This window comes from Eutrigla gurnardus (genome assembly GCF_963514095.1).
Source record: "Eutrigla gurnardus genome assembly, chromosome: 18".
NCBI classification, from domain to species: Eukaryota; Metazoa; Chordata; class Actinopteri; order Perciformes; family Triglidae; genus Eutrigla; species Eutrigla gurnardus.
This window is the reverse complement of record NC_139929.1, coordinates 9,921,306-9,934,727: the sequence shown is the minus strand read 5'-3', so window position 1 is coordinate 9,934,727 and position 13,422 is coordinate 9,921,306.

Below are 13,422 nucleotides of genomic sequence, written 5' to 3'. Positions count from 1 at the left end.
ATCAGTAGATACTCCCGGGAATGATCGATGCGATCGTTATATTTTAGTCGTGAGTCGTCCTTTACACTTCATTTACAAGGCAAGGCAACTTTTTTTGTGTAGCACCTTTCATACGCCAAGGCAATTCAAGGCTGCTTCACAGAACAATTAAAGATTACAGTTAAACAAAAGTGCAATAGAAATACAGACAAAAGGTGGTAAAGTTACCGCATCGGTTTTTGTCCAGGATTACCAGAATTTGTGTTTGCATGTGGCCAATTGGTAAAGCGCTGCTCCATCCATCTTTATCATGCTGGCTTCCTGGGGATTGGTGCACAGAGTATCAAATTAAACACTGTTGATTCGCTGCTGTTATCATCCCTGTCCACAGCGAAAAATGCTGGAGTTAACTTCAGGTCCTCTCTGTTAAGTTCATTTGAAAAATTAAACAACAATTCTTTGAGAGGGTTAGTGGAAGTATTATTTTCTATTATTACTATCAGACATTCAATCTGAGCCATTGAAAACTGTTCAAAGCACCATATTAACTTCATGAACTTGGTGTTCGGATCAATCTGTTTTACTTATTTTCTTATTTAAATGTTTTATTATTTTATTCTAATTCTTATTTCTTTGATCCAGCATAAATCCTATGGGTGATCGGATTTGCATTTTTTTCATCGTTTCCAATTTTAACTGATATATTAATTTTAGCAGTGCTCTGTTCTTTCCTGACCTGTTTTTAATCTAAATTCCATCCATCCATCCATTGTCTACCACTTATCCTGTATTCAGCGTCGTGGGGGGGCTGGAGCCGATCCCAGCTGCTAATCTGACTTCCATGAGTGCATATTGTATATTTGCACAATGTGTATTGGAGTATTGAAGTGTGTCTGCTTGCATGTGCTTGAGAGAGAGAAATGGATTGGGGAGCTAATGGGTTCCATAGTCACCATAACAACGCATACCTGTGCAAGACGTAACAGCGCTAACCTGTGAGTGGCCTGAAGAGTCTTGTTTTTTTCTTATAAACAACAGCATTCAAAGTTCAAATTCACACTCCTGCAAGAGAATACAAACACCTTTCATTAGCCGAAGCAACATATCGCACACTGTGTCTGTGAGAGGAGAAGAAGAAGAATCATTTAAAGATGAGGAGTTCTATCTGCTTCTGTTGACACCATCACTGTGACAAACCTCCAACTTAATAACAGCACAGGATGGATCATCGATTTTCTTTTTTCAGACTGAGAGCTACCTGAAAGGTAGAGAGTAATACTTAGGGCTACTTTTTTCATTTTATTTATTCCAAATAATACATTTTTGCTCAGTTTACCTTGAATATTATGCACTTATTATAAGTTGATATCTCTGTTATTGTCAAGAGTTAATCTGTTTCTATGAAAGTCAGATTTTGTCATATTTATGCGCAAAGTTGTGTTTCTACCAAAGTGGGTTTTTCCCCAGCTGAAAACAGCAGGCATCTCTGAAATGGGTGTTTTGCAGCATTTAATTGCATCTTGTTGCTATGATACGGAATATCCACGGAAGTGGATGAGATTTTCTATATGAGAAAACATCCCAAGAGCTGAAAAGATGCAGCACTTCATCATGCTGCTGGCCATTCTATTGTACAGAATATTATAAATATTTTTTAAAAATACGCTTCACCAAACAACTCCACTGGTGACGTGTGCTTTTTTTTTTTTGGAACGTGCATGAGGGTGACTCATTGGCTCTCTGCGGGTGACAACGCATTCACAGGCACCTTGCTGGCTACCCCTGCTCTCCTGTTTGTTTCAAACGATCCCCGCCCTTGTCACTGTGTCATGGTCGTTGTGTCCTTGGGCAAGACACTTCACCCAGCTTGCCTCGTGTGAATGTGTATGACTGCTGTATGTTTGAGGTGGGGGTCGGAGGGGCCGTAGGCGCTGAATGGCAGCCACGCTTCCGTCAGTCTGCCACATTTACTTTAGAGAGGTGATGCTGTAAACCAGCTGGACCATTATTTCTTAGCGACATGTTGAAATCTAATGATCAAATCAGGTTTTCTATGCACCTTCACATGCCAAAGAGGAAAAACCCATATGGAAGGCATTGATTGAGGAGACCCTTTGACTTTGCCTCTGAAGTTTATTTGCTAGCCTACACAATTATTCTCCCAACAAGAAGAAAACTATTGATGTTAGCAAACCCCATGACCCTTAAACTGGTGCCATTGTAGCAGCACACAGGTGCCATCTATCATTCCGGGCCAGTATAAAAGCCACCACCCTTCACGGGCTATTCCTTTTGCGCCTCTGTCGTCATCGGTGCGTCATTTCCGAGTCACAGGTTGTTGGCCCGACAGGTATGGTTGCCCGCTGCTCCACCACACTGGTCGCTCGGTCCTTTTCTGCGTGCTCACGGCATTTGTGCTTGTTTGTAGGGCAGCTGCTGGCGTGCGGTTTTTCGTGCGTCCCATATGTGTGGCGTAGTTTGTGTGGTAAGTGTCCTCCCTTTCTTGCCATTGTAGTTGATGCTGTCTGAGGGCTAACGCTAGTGTGGTCACAGGTAAACACCAGCAGTGGCCGCGCTCTCTCTCTCTCTCCCTCCTCCGGTGCGACTGGGTGTGTCCCAGGTATGTGTTGGTATAGCAACCGACCGCAGTATTTGCTGTTAAATGTAGTGACGCTAATTTATTTATTTTCTTTTATCATTAGGTGTAACGTGCGATCAGCTGATTGGGGTCGCTGCTGCTTTGTCGCTGTTTTATCTCTGCTTCAACCGCTGATGCTTTGCTCTGCTCCGTTTTGACTGTTTGTTCTGCTTTGCGTGGTCTTCACGCTGCTTGGCTGTGTGGCTGCTCTTGCTCTGCTTGGCTTCACCTGGCGGTCGCCGCGGCCTGGCGTCTGCGGCCCACATTATGCCCTAGAGCGTCTCTGTTAGACTCACGCCTGGGTGTTTTAACTAGAGCCTGGCCTGTGTGTGTGTGTGTGTGTGTGGATGAGTGTTGGGTTATTCGAGTAATTTTGTTATTTTGGATTGATTACATATTTAAATTTGTTTTGTTTTTTTTAGTTTATTCTTCAGTTCTTAAAGTGGGCACGTATTGATATTGGTTAAGATTATTTGCCCCTTTTTGTTTTGTGATTGATCTATTTTGTTTATTTCTTTCAGTTGCTGGAGACTGGTGGTGGCAGTACTGGTGCCCGGGTGGTGGTATCCCCTTTTTGTTTGCAGTGTCCGGGGAAGCAGGCTTCACTTCCCGGAGTGTGTGTGTCACGTCGGGTGTTTGAATTGATTTCTTTTTGGTTAACCCCCCCTCCTGCACTACGCTCCTGTCCATACACTCAGCTCCAGCCCCCCTTTTTTTTATTTTTGTTTTGATTTTCTTTTGTATGAATGAAATTGATATTTTAAACTAGTCAGTTAACAATAAAAGTTGTATATTTTTCTAAATATCTGAACCACGTCTCATGCCTGATTGAGTAAACTTACCTGTGTGCCTTCCAAATTAATTCCCTGGGCGAGATTCCCAGGGTGGCGTTGTCGGTTCCTTTTCCTAATTTGGTTGTTGGTCAAATTATTAGGCTTTACTTTTCTTTTTTACTTCCACCTTATCCTCGCCACCACACCATGTATTATTTTTATCAGAGATGTTGACAGCAAAAGCATTGGCTACACTACCTGAGGAGGTCATTAGGTCTCTCACTGTATTGACTCATCTATATTCAACGTGGCGCCAATTCACTTTTTATCGAGGTTGAATTGTATGATCAATGTTGTTGTTGTTTTTCTAGCAAACACAGATAAAGAACAATATTCACTGTCTTGTGTTTTGTTATAATATATTTTAAGGATAGAGCAGATGGCTGTATGCTACAACACAAATTGCAATGTTTGACTTTATAACTTACGTTAATTGGAGATATCCTTTTTTTTAATGTGTGTGAATTCTTTATTGTACTGCAGCATATTAGGGCTCTACTTCCTCACTATTCGCGCCTGTTATTCCAATACTCCGAAAAAAAGTCCCATTGGACTGAAAGTTGTTATTGTGAGAAGGATCTTATTATATATTAGGCCCACTGACAGCAATTCATTTGTGTTTCAGAGACCGACCCTCAGCTCTCCATAATAGTAGATATAAAAGCAAGGAGATAATTAGTGGTCAGATAGTGGCCGCAAGAATACGTGGAGTTATGAATGTTTTTCTGCTTTTGATAGTCGTGAGTCTCTTGTCTCTTCGCATCTTTTTGGGGTTGTTTCAGTCGTTTTGTGTTTCCTTGTAGTCATTTTGTGTTTTTTGTCGTCATTTTCAGTTTCATTGTGATTGTTTTGTGTCTCATTCTCTATTTGTAGTTGTAGTCTGCTTGTGTCTATTTGGAGTTGTGTTGGTCACTTTGGTTTTTTGTATCTATTTATAGGTGTTTTGGTATCGTTGGAAATGCCTTTAACTACACTTTGTAGTTGTTGTATCATTCTTTGTGGTCATTTTGAGTCTCTTCCTAGTTGGTGCATTTCTCTTTGAGAGACATTTTATTGCTGAAGTTCAGGGGGCCCATGACACCTCACAGCAGCTACTTTCTACTACTTTGTTGGAACTGTTTCTCCTGATCAATGAATGTGAGAGGGAAGTAAGGGTTATTTATGAGACAGATTAAAGAGTCTGTCCCAGCCTCTCAAGCTGCAAATGGCTTTTCAGGCTAATGTCCACTGCTGCTGCCTGAGAGTCCATTCAGACGTCAGTATCACTTATCACAAGCAGAAGGTTGAGTCAGGAGATATTGAAACAAATTGAACATTATGGGCCCTAGTTTCGTGGCGCAGCGCAGGGCGGCGCAGGGTGGCGGAGCCGGCGCAATGCAAGTTTCGACCCGCGCAGCCTTGCGCACGGTCAGTTTGGCAGTTTGGTGGATCGCCTGCGCCTAGATGGGTGTGGCGGCGCAGCAGGGGGAGGCGTCACAGATTCAGCTTGGCGTAGCGGAAGTTTCGTGGCAAAAAGCCTCGCCGAGACTGCGCTGAAAGCTCGCCAGCTCCGACCTGGTCTACTTTCGGCGCAAGGCGCAAATAAAGTCCATTCATTCAATGCGAATCACAGCTGGCGGAGTGGAAGTTTGGCTGACTGTGCGCAGTGCGCACACGTCACCGAGACCTCACAGGCAGGTTTCCACAGTTCCAGGCACATTTAAATGCAATAAATAATCACAACAAACACTATTTAATGCAACTAATTGAATGAACACGTGAATTTATATCTATATAGATTGTCCCGTCACATCTGACGTCAGATCAAAGGCGGATGGCACGCGTAACGGAAACTCAGCCTCTCGGACCAAAACATCTCCCTCTCTCTCTCCTGTTTTTTATAATATCGGCATTGTTATTATTATGATACGCGCGCACAGTGCGTGATGAGCGTGGTGGGAGCGGCGGCGCTGCTTCTGTCATCGGGTTGTCAAATGACGGAACTTGCACTGAACCTCCCCTAACGCATTAAAGGTGAGGAGAGGAGCTCATTTGATTGGTGGAGATCTGAATCGGCTGTATTAATAGGCTTGTTTCGAATCAAGCATGCGCATGCATTTGCCTCGCAAAACAAGGCATTCTGGGAAAAAAACGTCACAAATGCTGGTGATAACTTCCCTTTGCGACATGTCACATGACTTTAAAAACTTGCGGTATCTCCAGGGTACCTCCCTTCACATGCTTTTCTCTGCAGATGGTCTGAAATAAGTGCGGACATAAGACACTCCCCTCAACGTTGCCCTAGTTGGTTAGAATTATCACGTGGTATTTCCCACGTGAGAAAATTCCTCAGCCTCCGTCAACAACGGGACTTCAAATGCCTCGGCTCGAGTTCGTCAGCTTCGAAGAAAGCCAGCGCCACTGGGCAGGCCATATTCTTTGTGCAAAGTCCATGAAGTTTCCCCTGGCGCAATAGTTTTTGTTATGTATACAATTATTAATAAAGTTTAAAAAAAATAAATAAATAAAAAGGTCCGTGAAGTGCACCTGTGTCCGACTTGACGTGGTGAGAATTTGGCGTGTTTATGACCAGTTCCGGCGGATCCTCTCAAGTCTCGTGCATGCATCGGCGCAAATGCATGCAATCCGAAACGCGCCCAATCCCAGTCCACGCCTCGTCTCCTCCTCGTCTCCCACTCACGCCTTCTTCTCCTCCCTCTTTCCCACTTGCGCCGGTGGGCGAGACGGGAGGTGTGCCTGCGCGAGCCTGCGCGGTGCACGAAACTTGCAAAGTCCAGGCGGACACATCTCGTCGGCGCGGCGCAGGTGCGCTGAAAGCTGACTGCGCCTGGTCTACGAAACTAGGGCCCTATATTCCTAAACAAGTTATCTTCACATTCAACGTATCAGCTAAATGTTAACTGACAATTTACAGCTGAAAGCATGATAAAACATGTAATGGTAGACCCACAAATATCGTGGTTTACATTTTTTTAATTTAATGAGCTTTAAATTATTAACATGCTAAGGAAAAGGCGTTACAGGGGCACCTCCCAAAGTAATTGTCGAAAAAAACTATTAGTGTACATAAATTTCATCTCTAGGAGACAGGGTTGAGTCGAGTTCAGTATCATTTGGTAACACACTTTGGCCGATGTCTTGCCGCATGTAGCAATGTATCCTCATACAACAGTTTATTTGAAATCTATATTGAAGTATTCTAAGGAATTTGATTCTCTAATCACAAGATGAAATAAATAAATGTTCTCTTGCATGAGATGACAATCCTTCAGTCATTTTGTTTTGCATATCATTTGCACGTCATGTAGTCTGTACTGATGCATTCACATGAATATGCTACGCTGTGTGGCGTGGTGTAAGATATCATAGTTTGGCTTATCTGTGTATATCTAAACAAGTTTCCATCTTACATTTGACCCCTCGCAGCTGTGTCACTGAAGTTGGATATTCATATTTGAGATAAAACTCAATTTCCCTTTGAAATGAGAATTGAGACCCTCTCCTCACAATTCTCATTCATTTACTCAAAACATAATAACCTCCTTCCTCCGCTGCTTCAATTCACCCAGATAACATGAGACACCTGCAAAGGCTAGTTTTCTATTTCCTATGGTGCACCTGATTGTGCTCTACTAAGCCACCTCCAAGTGGCTGCACAGCTGCCCTGCTCAGAATGCAACGGTCCATGGGAGAATGAACTCTGTCATGGAGGTCACCCGGTTCATGAATCTTTCTTTGCCTTCAGGAGCTTATATGGTCATCTCGCCCGTCCTCTGCTGCCTTGTGCATGCTACTGGCATACTGATCATCTCTATGTGTTGTCCTTGGTTATCTGTTTTTCCCTTCAATATTCTTCACTACTGCCCATTCTGTGTGGTTACAAGGTATAAAAGAAGACAAAGAGACTGTGCTGTTGGCAGGTCCTACTGTGAGCTACTTGAGAGGAGCTGAAACTTCCCTCCCCTCAACCCTCTGCTCCTGTCAACTGATAAGAAACAAACCAGATTTAAGCAAATCCTTGTTCTCCCAATGTCAAAATATTATTCATTCTTTGACATTAAAAAAGTAACGCTAATGTTTCTCTGACAGATGTATCTTATTGGCCCTGCTTCAAGATGGCATTTCCATCCTTTATAATGAAATCTGTTTAATATGAATAGAGCTCTTTAGTACACCACCCATTGATATCTCAGCCTACTTCACCATGATTACATTTCAGAGTTACTACTCTGGCTTATCTCTTCTTCCTCCCACCTTCCTTCTGAACAGGAGTCTGTCAGAAGCAGCGAGTTAACGCTCACTGATATCACCTCCAGATGGGGCAATTCAATGTGGCTTTGAGTCAAACCACCCTTTAAATTGGAAAAGATTGCTGTAAGAAGCAGGATGGCTACTGCTCTGTAATATTGTAGTTTTTTTGGGGGGGTGCAGACCGTTGGACCATATGTCCTCCAGATTTTTGTACATTTTATATTTCTTTGGAGAATGTAACTGTTGGGACATAACTATGGACTGACACATATGTACTGCTCCTTGAAGATGTTCTACATGAGCTGGGGTTTCCACAAATACTGAACAAAGGAAACGTAAGTAACATATAAAAACATATAAAATATGGCCTCTAATAAATGTAATAAAACAATGTGGCCATGAATATGAATGTATAATTATGTGCTTGTAGACTGATAACATTAATAGACAATTCTGTACGTTATATGTTGGGTGGACTGTACTACCCATAAGGCATATATGTCACAAACTGCAAAAAGGACAAGCAATGGAAGACATAATGAATGCTGACTGTGTAAACTGTTATAGCCATCTTTGATGTATTCTTAAATATTTTTAACAACTGGTGGTCAAACAACATGATCATTTTGGGATTTTTTAGAGTGATATATGGATAAACAAAACTCATTGAAAAGAGTTTAAATACTAAAGCGAGAATATTTCGGTCAGGATACCAATTAAAGACTAACACACAACATGAAACACAAAATTGAGCCTTCACTAGAATGTGTGAGCACACTGCTATGTACTCTATGTTGCTGATGGCCCAGTCATCCTCAGTAAGCCTGGGTGACTCATCATTAACGTGGGAAACAGTGTCACACTTTAATGTTCTCATGCACTCAGTGGGTGAAGGCACCAGGTAATCCTTACATACGCGTTGCTTAAAGGTCAATATCTTATCGTCAAATCCAGGGAATCACATCATGACAGGGCTCACTGATTTAAAGATGGGATTAACTGAAGAAACAAGAAGATAGAAAATGATAATGTCTGACTGCAGCAGCTGAAATTACTAATAAAGTGATAAATGTGTCCACTTACAGTTTATTCATAATGAAAAAGTAGATCAGAAGAAAGCATCTTCTATTCAACAGATTTCTTTATTTTTTTTCCATCTACTTTTTGAATGATCTTACTTATTGACATTTCATTTAGTTGTATGTTTTGTTGTTGGCCATGCTCATGATGGAAATGTTGGCGAATCTGTCCATCGACTTATCCAGATGCTGAGGTGTTTCAGGTGTTTTTCTCCACTACATCTCGGGGGTAAATATTGTACTTTTTATTGTCTGACATTGATTATGTAATATTATACATTCCACTTCCCAGCAGGTTATAAAGAATTTCAAATGAGCTTCACCTTCACCACCTGGCAACCACAAGATTGCCGGTTCGATCCCCGGCTCCTCCTAGCTGAGTGCCTGGTGTCCCTGAGCAAGGCACCTCACCCTAATTGACTGGCTGTCACCCTGTGTGGTTAACTCCGCCGTCAGTGAATGAATGTGTGTATGAATGGGTGAATGTCAGTCATAACTGTAAAGCGCTTTGGATAAAAGCGCTATATAAATGTATGAAGACATTTATCCTCTAAAGTGTGGTTATTGCTTTGCGCAGAGTGCAGCGACACCACCTGCCAGATAAACTGTAAGAACATGTAGCAAATTCATATGTACGTATGTTTGTGTTATGACACTCGATGTATGAATGTAAATCTTGATTGGGCTTTATTTTTTTTTTTTCTGACATATAATAAAAAGTGCCTTGAAAAAAAAAGGTAACTATTACTCTGTATCTGCAGAATTTGTATTTCCCCTTTAAAATCATCTGAATAAACGTCAGCATACTTGTGAGGAGAAACACCGCAAAGGTCAAGAATAAACTTTTGTTCTGATTCCAATTGGATCATTAATTCGCAAAGGTGTTGACAAAAAAAAAAAGTCTTCACGGTTCATAGAAGGAGAAGCCTGCATGAAATATAATTGTAGCGGAGCCTTTTAGTAGCCAGAAAGAGCCATTTGTGCTGCTCCCCAACAGCAGGAAATATCACCCTTTTTGACAAATGTCCTTTCGTAATGTAGTGGCGCTTGTCCTTTTTCAGACATCTCTGCCTCACTTCTGACCCATTATCTGGGGACATGGTGCTCATGATACTAATTTCATCGAGTGTGTGAGAAATTGAGGCTCCACTAGCAAAGCCTATAGGTCACATGTTGTGTTCAAGCTTGTGTGGCAATTAACTAAAAACTGTCCACTTCAAACAAATGTAGTGTTCGTTCTGGATGCAGCTGAGCTCTACACTGTGTTATTGAGGGCAGCATTTTTAATACATTTTCAAGATCCATTTGGGCCCGTGGCATCAGAGTGAGATGTTTACTTTCAGTGTCTGCATCAGAAATGTTATATTACAAAGGAGAAGATTGTTTTGTGGTTCAACGCTAAAAGTTATTTCTCTTTGAAATTCGTTGCTTGACAAAATAATTTTAACTTAAGGTTAAAATTGCTCATTGCCACCAAAAGAATACGGCCCAAAGTTCCCCGCTTTGACTTTTTTGTAATTGAAAAACCCTAGAAATTGCTTGGACGTCAACCTTGTGCTAAAATACTTTGTCAAACTCCATCCAATCCCGCTATCTGCCACTTCTCCAGGGCTGTGTCGTCCTGGCAACATCTTCCAGCTCCGAGGCATTCTCGCAATTTAGATTCCATTCTGTCAAATGGACAGTAAAGAAGTGTAGCCTGAAATGTCCAAAAGTCTTGAAAGAAAATACTTACAATAACTTAGAATTCAATGAACACTTATTTTTTAAAGGGAATGCCACTCTGATTGGTTTCATTTATCTTATGCGAAAAAAAAAAAAAACCCACCTATGATTAACTAAGAGACATAACGCATCATTATTTGTTGTTTAACTTAAAGGTTGAGTTTGACACGCCCCCAAATGCACTTTAATCTTGGAGCCCTTAGTCTTGTTACTTAAACGCCTCAGGGTTATCCTTCAGCTCCTTTATTCTAAAACAACAAAACAAAAAATGGACAATGGAGTGCAGAGAAAAGAAGCTTCTCCATTGTGTGGTGGTAAACAGTGGACACTGCGTCGCATTCTAGCTGGCTGTTGCTGGGGTGATGAGCGGGAGATATTCACACTACAGAGGCGACTGGATGTTGTCCTGAAATGTAGATTTTCCTCATGGACTCATGTCCTGAATCTAGATAGCTCAACATTATCATCGATCATATGTTCACTAAGAGCCAGCAATCAGCAAAATGACTAAATTGGCAAAGATTCATGTTTCAGACTTGCAAATCTGCCAGGTGTGTGTATCATTTTCACGATCCATCTTTCCTCAACTTGCAGTTTATACCAGCCTGTAAACATAGCTTCCAGTACCATGTTTGACCTGATTCAGGTGAGCTGAGACAGGTGCTGAATAAATAACCGATTCAAATCAGTTTCACAGCATTCACCCAAATGTATCCCAGTTCTGAATAGGTTTTTTTCAAAAGCTTTTAAGGAAAGGAGTAATTTGTTAAGTCCAATCAGAAAATAACTGAAGGTCCTTGAGCATTTTTAATTGTGAGTGAACTTAAAATCCAAGGGCAGCAGCATCAATGCAAAACATGCAGCACTGCACGCTAATTTGTGGTTCCAAAACGGTAACTCAGTCTCGCATGCAAATGAGCTCGTTTAGAGATGATGACAACATAATTTTTAGCCTAAACGTGGGAGAATATTAGACTTGATCATTAATTATTCCGTTCATCTTCACAATCTTTACAGCACTTGATGCTCTCTGCCCTTTTTGACCCCTGCTTCATATGAGGGAAAAAAACATATTCAAAATAAAAAATAAAAAAAAAACTTCAGGGAGTGGGATTCTTCTGCTAGACAGACAGACAATAAAAACATTTCTAAATGAATCATCAAAATGAGATTACGGATCCAAGAGCTTCCAGGCATCGTCAAACAGCCAGAGACCCAGGAGCTCTTCGCCATCATGGAACCTGGAAAGAGATGCAAATACACAATCCTTTTTTTCACCTTTTCATTTAGAATGGATCTTTAAAGCCTTTCTTTTGCCCGTCTCGACTTCTTGCAAAGCCCTTTTTCACCTGCTTTACTGCCCTGGCCCATCTCCAGCTTGTACAAAAAGCCAGCAGGTAGGATTTTAACAGCCTGTAGATGTCACACCGCTCCTATTTCAGCCTCCCTGCATTGGCTGCCGTTGAAGTGCAGTATTTATGAGATATAAAAGTCCATGGCCAAACTTGTCTTGAATAAGTTCCCAAACAACTCAACAGCACTTTCCGTTCCATTATGAGATGAAAAATGTTTTCTCCCAAATGACGTTTTAAGCTTGTAACATGTGGTTAAGGAGTGCAAATGAAAAAGACTGAAACTACTTCATAAGGTTTGGGCAACACTAGAACAACACGGCCTGTTGAAAGCTCTGTGTCTATTCCTGTGCTCGGTATTTGTGTGCTCTGCATGAAGGGTAATGTGAAGCACTTTGTAACTTCTCTCGATCGATTGAGATTAACTTACTTATTAATGGCTATAGAATAAAGGCACCATGTGACATCACATTAGCTTGTTTGTATTTATGCATACACAATGCATAATGGCGATATATGTAGGTGCCTATGGCTGAGATGAGTGGATGGTTTTTGTCATAAAACAAAGGGATGTGTCAGGGCTTGGACAAAGGAGAGGACTCAGATGCAGATGGGAATGGGTAGACAGGCTTTTATTCTGGATATTCTTGAATTTATCATCGAATGAGCGTAGAAAACAAATTGACAATGAACTCTTTTTTCGTCAAAAGGACAAGGGCTAAGAATTACGAAAATGAACCAAATTACCATGAAACAGAAAATCACTCACGAAGGAGGAAAAACCGTCTAGGTCTACTCTACTCTTGAGAAGAACAAGCATTATGAAAATTACAACTGAAAGTCCTCACATGGAGGATCAAGGGGAAAGGCTACAAACGTAACTACACTATTCTGAATTACAAATGGTACCAAAAAATAAAAACCGCTCCACAAGGAGAAAAAACAACAAGGCTCTGAAATTAACTATTCTTACACAAAATGCGCTGACCAAAAACTTTATCAAACAATAATCACTCTTCTTCAGAGGAACAAAAGAACACAGATATACAAACGTGGCAATGAAACAAAGGCAGGGCTGTGGATCAATGCTGGAGATTCGACAGGATGAAATACTCTGGCAACAAGACGAGGGAAGACACAGACTATACACATCAGGGGAGGGAGCACAGGTGAGAACAATCAGGGATTAGTGATGTTACTTTTCGAAGTAATACATAAAATTCACAAGACAGAAAACCCACAGGACAGCCCTCACCGCGGTGTGACAGGATGTGAATCCTCAACTGAGGAAAATGCTTCATGCATCCATCATGACAATATAGGTAAAAAAAAAATGTTTAAAACTAAAGTGAACTGAAATGTACAGAAATGTTCCCTCTTCAAATTTTATCTCGGCCCAATATTAAAATGACTTCAGAGTGGGGTTATTGTTTATGACTGCAGTATATTGAATCAAAGACGGTTGTTATACATGTGATTTAATTCTTTCCACACCTGTAAAATAAGCTTAAATATGTGTTGTGTTTGTTTTCTTCTCCCACCGGGTTCACCGTACATGGCCGATT